This window comes from Odocoileus virginianus, chromosome 34 (genome assembly GCF_023699985.2).
Source record: "Odocoileus virginianus isolate 20LAN1187 ecotype Illinois chromosome 34, Ovbor_1.2, whole genome shotgun sequence".
NCBI classification, from domain to species: domain Eukaryota; kingdom Metazoa; phylum Chordata; class Mammalia; order Artiodactyla; family Cervidae; genus Odocoileus; species Odocoileus virginianus.
Genome location: NC_069707.1, coordinates 235,429 through 242,392, shown reverse-complemented (window position 1 = coordinate 242,392; position 6,964 = coordinate 235,429). Strand labels below are relative to the sequence as shown.

At 51.1% G+C, this 6,964-nt stretch overlaps 1 long non-coding RNA gene across 2 annotated transcripts; it reads left to right on the top strand.

The window, feature by feature from the left end:
- Nucleotides 1-206: 206 nt before the first annotated feature.
- On the top strand, nucleotides 207-4,497 carry LOC139033023 (uncharacterized). 2 transcript variants are annotated; one of them, XR_011485646.1, is made up of 4 exons: nucleotides 207-299; nucleotides 2,899-3,056; nucleotides 3,220-3,378; nucleotides 4,384-4,497. It is a non-coding gene; the product is annotated as an uncharacterized lncRNA (long non-coding RNA). The 2 variants fall into 2 exon arrangements; XR_011485645.1 differs by lacking the exon at nucleotides 4,384-4,497 and having other exon boundaries at nucleotides 3,220-3,594.
- Nucleotides 4,498-6,964: the final 2,467 nt, after the last annotated feature.

Below are 6,964 nucleotides of genomic sequence, written 5' to 3'. Positions count from 1 at the left end.
GAGGAACCACAGAATTCTGAACACACATGCACTGATGGCCAGGCTTTTCTGGGGGGAAAGGTAAGTAAAATGCCTAGTCAAGGAATGCTGGAGAAGGAGAGAAACTGCAGCAACCCCCTCCTCCTGGTGCCTGGGTTCTCATCTGGTACCACCCCCACAGCGGTGATGTCACAATACAAAGTGCAGAGGAGGGCAGTGAGCTCTGCCAAGAAAGCCCTTAGTGTCCACCACTGAGACCTGAGGAGTCCACGTGCTTCCCTGGGCGTCTGATGACTCACTTGGAAGGAAGGCTGGTCAGGGTGAGGGAGTTTGCTTGTTGAGTAAACGCTTTGGAAATTGTTCCTCTTTATAAGTGTTGGTGTGTGTGTGCATGTGTGCATGTATGGATGCATGTGTACACGTCTGTGTATGCATGTGTATATGTTTCTGTGGGTATGTGTGTGCATATGTGTGTCTGTACATGTATGTTGCCTACATGTGCATGTGTCTATATGTGTGCACACATGTGTATGCAAGTGTATACATATCTGTATATGTGTGCATGAGTGCATGTCTATATGTGTGTGTATGTATCTGTGTGTATGTGTGTATACATTGTGCATGTCTATGTACGTGTGTACATATCTATGTGTGTGTATTGCATGTGTGTATCTGTGTGCGTGCATGTCTATATGTGTGCGTGTGTGTATAATTGTATGCATGTGTGTACATATCTGTACGTGTGTGTATCTGTGTGTGTCTGTGTGTATTATCTGTGTGTGTGCATGTCTGTGTGTATGCACCTGTATCTGTGTATGCATGTGTGTGTACATATCTGTATATGTGTATCTGTGTGTGTGTGTGTGTCTGTGTGTATTATCAGTGTGTGTGTGTCTGTGTGTATTATCAGTGTGTGCATGTCTGTGTGTATGCACCTGTATCTGTGTGTGCATGTGTGTGTACATATCTGTATGTGTGTATCTATGTGTATGTGTGTGTCTGTGTGTATTATCAGTGTGTGTGTGTCTGTGTGTATTATCAGTGTGTGCATGTCTGTGTGTATGCACCTGTATCTGTGTGTGCATGTGTGTGTACATATCTGTATGTGTGTATCTATGTGTATGTGTGTGTCTGTGTGTATTATCAGTGTGTGTGTGTCTGTGTGTATTATCAGTGTGTGCATGTCTGTGTGTATGCACCTGTATCTGTGTATGCATGTGTGTGTACATATCTGTATGTGTGTATCTGTGTGTGTGTGTATGCTTGTTATGTGTGTCTGTGTGTATTATCAGTGTGTGTGTGTCTGTGTGTATGCACCTATATCTGTGTATGCATGTGTGTGTACATATCTGTATGTGTGTATCTGTGTGTGTGTGTCTGTGTGTATTATCAGTGTGTGTGTGTCTGTGTGTATGCACCTGTATCTGTGTATGCATGTGTGTGTACATATCTGTATGTGTGTATCTGTGTGTGTGTGTCTGTGTGTATTATCAGTGTGTGTGTGTCTGTGTGTACGTGTGTGTCTGTGTGTGCATGTGTGTAGCACGGCATTCTCTTTGGGCTGCTTGCTCACCTGGGACTCCTCGCTGCCTCCTGGCTGCGGATGGAGAAGTGACCGGAGCCATAGGAACAAGACTTGGCAGGACAGTTCTGACGTGGTTTCAAAAATCTCAGGAATAATCTCAAATCAAGAAAATTTCACACAGCCAGGAAGAAACTGGAAATCCTGCAAGAGAGGGCTTTTCAGTACTTCTGGTCCAGAGGGAACTAGAAGAGCAAAGCGGGACAAGCCTGTGTTCGTGGTCTCCTGAGTCTCTCATTCACCCTGCAGACACGTGGGCACCGGACCACCACGTCTCACAGTCACCACACCACTCTCTCCCACTGTACACAGCACCAACCAGTTCTCCCACAATGGGAGGAGGTTTGAAATGAGACACAGAAGTTCCAGCTCTGTTACGCACCTTCCGATGATTTCTGTTCAGGAGCCAATTACCTGGTTGCAGTTCCTTAGACAGTGGGTCCCACTCTTGGGCTAAGTGTGTCCTAGAAGCTCTCGGAGCTCAAGACTGCACGGCAAGACTGTCCAGGCTCAGGGCACTGCTGTGGTGGCAGCTGAGCTATGCTGAGGCCCACCTCCCTCCCTGGGCAGCGGAGGGTCAGGGAGGGAGACCCCACCCGCGGGCTCGACTGACCGAGGCACAGGGACCGCAGGGCCCAGCAGCGAGGCATGTGATCTCAGGGGTCAGGTGACATCTAAGGCAAAGGCGCCCACACAGGGCAGTAACTTGAGCCCTGCAGCTGGTGGTCCTGGTGGCGGCAAGAACAATGGCTGGGGGTGTGGAGCCCCTGCTTCTTTCGGGGCACCGTGCGAGCGTGCGCGCATGTGTGCCTCTGCGGATCCTGGGAGGCAAGGCCCTCGCAAGTCCAGATCCTGTCTCAGCCTAGGATGGGCCCCTGCACCTGCCGTGTGGGCCTCAGGGCCACAGGGGCAGGCAGGCAGCTCTGCACGTGGATGAAGCACTTCTGAAAAGCCTACTCACTAAATAAGCTTCTTCACAGCTCCTTGTGGTCCTGCACAGGCTTCCACAGACTGGCCTCAGGCAAGCCCTCCTCAAAGTCAAAATCCTAGCCCAGTGGCAGGCCGGCCTGGGCACCCCACTGCTGATCAGCCTGCAAATGGACCAAGGAGTCGAAACTCTTTTACCAGCAGTCAGATGGTGCGTGTCTGGGATGAACTGTTGACACACAGTTTGCAGACTCGTTTTTCCACTGGAGCCTTGAGTTCTGAGTGACATCATGAGCATCTCTGAGGAGCAAAGACACAAATGCCGGGCCAGCACACAGCTGAGCTGGGGAAGTGGCAACCTCTGGGGCACCTGGATGTGGGGGGCGCAAGTGAGTCTGTTCTCTTTGCAGAAACCCAGGCTACTCCTCAGCCTGCGGCCGGCAGTGCCTTGACCTCACAGAAGAGTGGAGCGTGACAGGTGCATGTGTCCGAGCATCACATGGGGACAGAGGCCCTGCACAGGGACCCAACACAGCACCGGCCACCGATGCACAGAGCCTTCCCAGAGGCAAGTCCAGCCACACGCGTCTGGGATAGAAGCTCCCTGTGAACACAGGCGCTTACAGTGCTGGGGGAATGGGTGCTTACGCCTCTTGATAAATTCTTTTTATTTTTTTCCTGATGCTCTGAGATGCCCTGAGTAACTCTGATGCTGGTCTCTTCCCTTTCAGAGGAGGCAGAGCTGGCCTGTTGAGTTCAGTCCAGTCTCTCTCTCGACCTCAGCCTCTGTCACCACGTCTGGGGGTGCTGTCTAACCACAGAGATGTCTTTCTGGCTCCAGGGGGTTCAGACTTGGCCCCCGCAGCCCTGCAGGCACTCATCCCCAGCAGGTCAGCCGGTTCCCCATCACCCCGGTTCACACACCCACACTCACCCCGAAGTGTTACATTGATCGGGTGAGTTCCAGAAAGCCCTGCAGGCGGGGTGTGGAGACAGGGCCCCCCCTTAGGCCACGGCCAAGGAGCCACGTGAGCTGAGATGGACGATCAACTCAGCTACCCAGACTTTACTTTTGATGGTCTCTAAAATAAAGTCCTAATATTCAAGGCTCTAATGTGAGATGGGGGAGGTCAGAGCGACAGACGGTGGATGCGTCACATCTGAGTCACACGCCACTTCCCTGTGGGTCAAAACTCTGCACGTTTGTCTGTGGCCGGGTCTCCTCAGCTCCGCGCGCCTGCTGCCTGGGGAGCTTTCCCACAGCCAGAGCCCGAGACGAACCGAGACGGAAGAGTGTCCCTGTACCTAGTCAGGGGCTCCGCAGTCCCACACATGCTGGGGGTCAGAAAGCAGAGGCTGCGGGAGACCCAGCAGGCCCTTCAGCCCAAGGAGCACCCTCGCCCAGGGCAGGCCCTGGCTTCTGCGATGTCGCAGGTGGCTGGAGGGCTGACGGCCGGTGCCGTGTCATCACCACGCAGGCGCAGTCTGAGTCCTACAAAGACTGTGCCGTCGCGTGGACTCACTGCTTCTCTAGAGTTCTGACCCAAATGTGCTTCTGACGCCCCGTGCGTGTGAGCCAGCTCTTGCTTCCAGACACCTCTGGAGTCTTCTCAGTCCAGAGGCCCTGAACGCCTCTTCCCACCTGGCCTCTGGTTCCTGCATGGGCTTCCTTTCTGGGACTTGCGGGGCAGCGTGGGGAACAGCCACACAGGGGGTGCAGGTTTTAGGTCAGCATGAAAGCCCCTGGTTTCTCTCAGGGTCTTTCTCCCACACCATCTGTGGGTTTGGTGTTGGATCCCAGGCCCCAGGGAAACACGTTCACCAGTCAGATGTCTGGAGTGGCAGGCTGGCTGAGTGCTCGACCCCATTTCCTCTCCAAGCCTGTTTCCCAACAGGAAAAGGGAACTACCATGAGCGCTGAGACCATGTGGGGCACGTGTGATGCAGCCGGAAGGTTCCCACACATCTGTCAGGCTCCGGAAGCACCACCAAGTCTATGAATTAAAGTCCTTTATTTCAGCCACTTTGGGTTTTCTGTGCATGTTCTTTTGTCAAAAGGAATATCCTTTGCCCTCATTTTTATTGTGTCCTGATGAAATAGAAGCTTTACAAAAGCGAGTAAGTGTCACAGCAACATGCATGCAGAAACAGAATGAGGAAGACAGAAGGCCTCTGCAGAGCAGTTCACCATGCACAGCAGGTGAACGCCGAGGTGATGTAAAACATGGGCCCTTCCAACAAGCAGCAGAAGTGTAATGTGTTCACTTCCAACACAGGAGGTAACCTTACACAGAAGAGCCACTAGAACTGACCAAGTTTCTGAGTACAGGAAGCTGTTCTTTAGATTGTTCATAAATAAATTTGGCCTTTGGTTAAAAAAAGACCAGCCATGAATTAAAAAAAAAAATACATACCTGTATTAAAATGCAAACTCACTTTCCCCATGTGGGGTGCTCACATCCTCCCCACAAACCTCCCAGGCCCATGTCTGGTGTGATGTCCACACACTCCAACCGCCCCAGTCCCTGTTGACGGGGCCATTCATCTCCATGTTGTCTTCTCCCTTCACTGTTCTTCTACTTCCAACTGTGGTTTTAAAGATTACATGACTGGCCAAAAAGATCCTGAGAACCAAACATAAAAATTTCAGTGAAATTAGTTGACTTCACCACTGAACTTCACTCATCCAGATAGATATTTGTGTTATTAAACCTTTGTTTTTACTGGACTCTGATAGAAGATTTGAAGTCTATAAAAGATGTCAGATAATGGTATTTTATCTGAAGAGATGACAACTCCATTAAAATATTTAAACAATTAATAAAACTTTCAAGAAAAAAATGTGACCAAAAATAAGTATATTTTGAAGAAAAAGTAAGATTCTTCCAAAAGTAGAAGCTTCAGCACGCATTTTTGTTGTTGTCTTTTCCTTATATATATTTTCTTTCCTTTTTTTTTTAAACACTGCCAATTAGATGGGTTTAAAATTCAACAAGGCATTTTTTTAATTCAAAGACCGTTTTAGTTTGAAGAGGAGCGAATTGAAGTCAGAAATTCCTCCCTGCTGTGCCCGATCAGCTATTGATTAGGGGAGGGCTGCTGACCTAAACCATCGCCAGATAATAGGCTGCAGCCTCACGGAGCACATTAGTTGTAGGAGACCCAAAGCCGCCCTTTTGTGGAGAACCAAAGGCTCTGGTCTCTCTGGAGGAAAAGAAATGTTAATTGAAAAATTCCTCAAATAGGTGAAGGCTCTGAAGCTGCTTTACAGAAAGGTGTGAAGCCACAATCGGGGGCAGGAAGAAAGGGCCGTGCTTGGGCGGGCGTGCTCTCTGATGCTGCCGGTTAATCTCCCATTCACAGCGGCCTTTCAGCAAGGCCTGCGACAGCTGGACCTGCAGGCCGGGTCCGGATTAATTGGTCCCTCAACAGGGAAAGTAAAACAAAGAAACTTCCTACTGGATGCCAAGGCCTGGATCTGATTATTTACATAAAAAATCAATGCACGGCCGTCTCCTCTTCTGTCGGTTAAGGACCTTAGACAAACAGACACGTTGCCACTGTCACAGCTTCTCGGGATTCTCATGTGGGAAAGCAACCCCAAGTCCACCAGGCATCTGCACACGACCCTTGCCCCCAAGGAGGGGCATGTCTGTGTGGACAGGAGACCAAGAGCGACGAGGAGCCCGGGACCAGCTGAATGGAGGCTCCTACCCAGAACCCGGATCCGTTCCTACCGTCCACACAGGCCAGGGCTCAGCAGCCCCACCTGCCCCTCCTCTGACCCTCACCCTGTCCACACCACTAGCCAGACTTGCTAGAAGAACTACCTCACCACAAAGCCACCCAACAAAGCGCTGACGCACCAGGCAGGGCCTTGGCGCTGGCGGTGTAGACCTTCCCAGCTCCCAGCACCCCAGGGAGACACAGGCAGTCTCTGCGGGCGTCAGGAGAAGGTTGGGTTCCCCAAAGACAACGGGGCTTTGGGAGGGCGACTGGGGCAGCTCCCACCTGCTGTCGGGAGCCCTGAGCCCCCAGTGTGCACCAAAGCTACTTAGCACCCTACACAGGAAGCAGCTGAACAGACCAAGGCCAGAGCAGACAGTGTTTGGCTGTCAAATGTCGTCCAGAGTACACTTACCAAGCATCATGAGGTGCGCGACTGAGTCCAGAGCCTCGAAGGCCGGCCCAGAAATAATCTAGCCTCGCCCCTCACCAAGTGGAAACGGACTCTCAATGTGGACTGTCGGTCCTGCCAAAATTAAATGAAGTGTACAGTACACATTTGGGAGTTTAAGCAATTAAATTAATTAATTGAATTAAATAATTTGAATATTTCCCTTTTCGCTAACCAGGACAGGAGATGATGGCTGAAACCAGTGTGTGTTGTGCCCCTCCCCCAACCTCCAGTGTCACCAGTGACTGAAGGGGACACGCAGTGACTGAAGGGGAGACCCAGTGACTGAAGGGAACGCA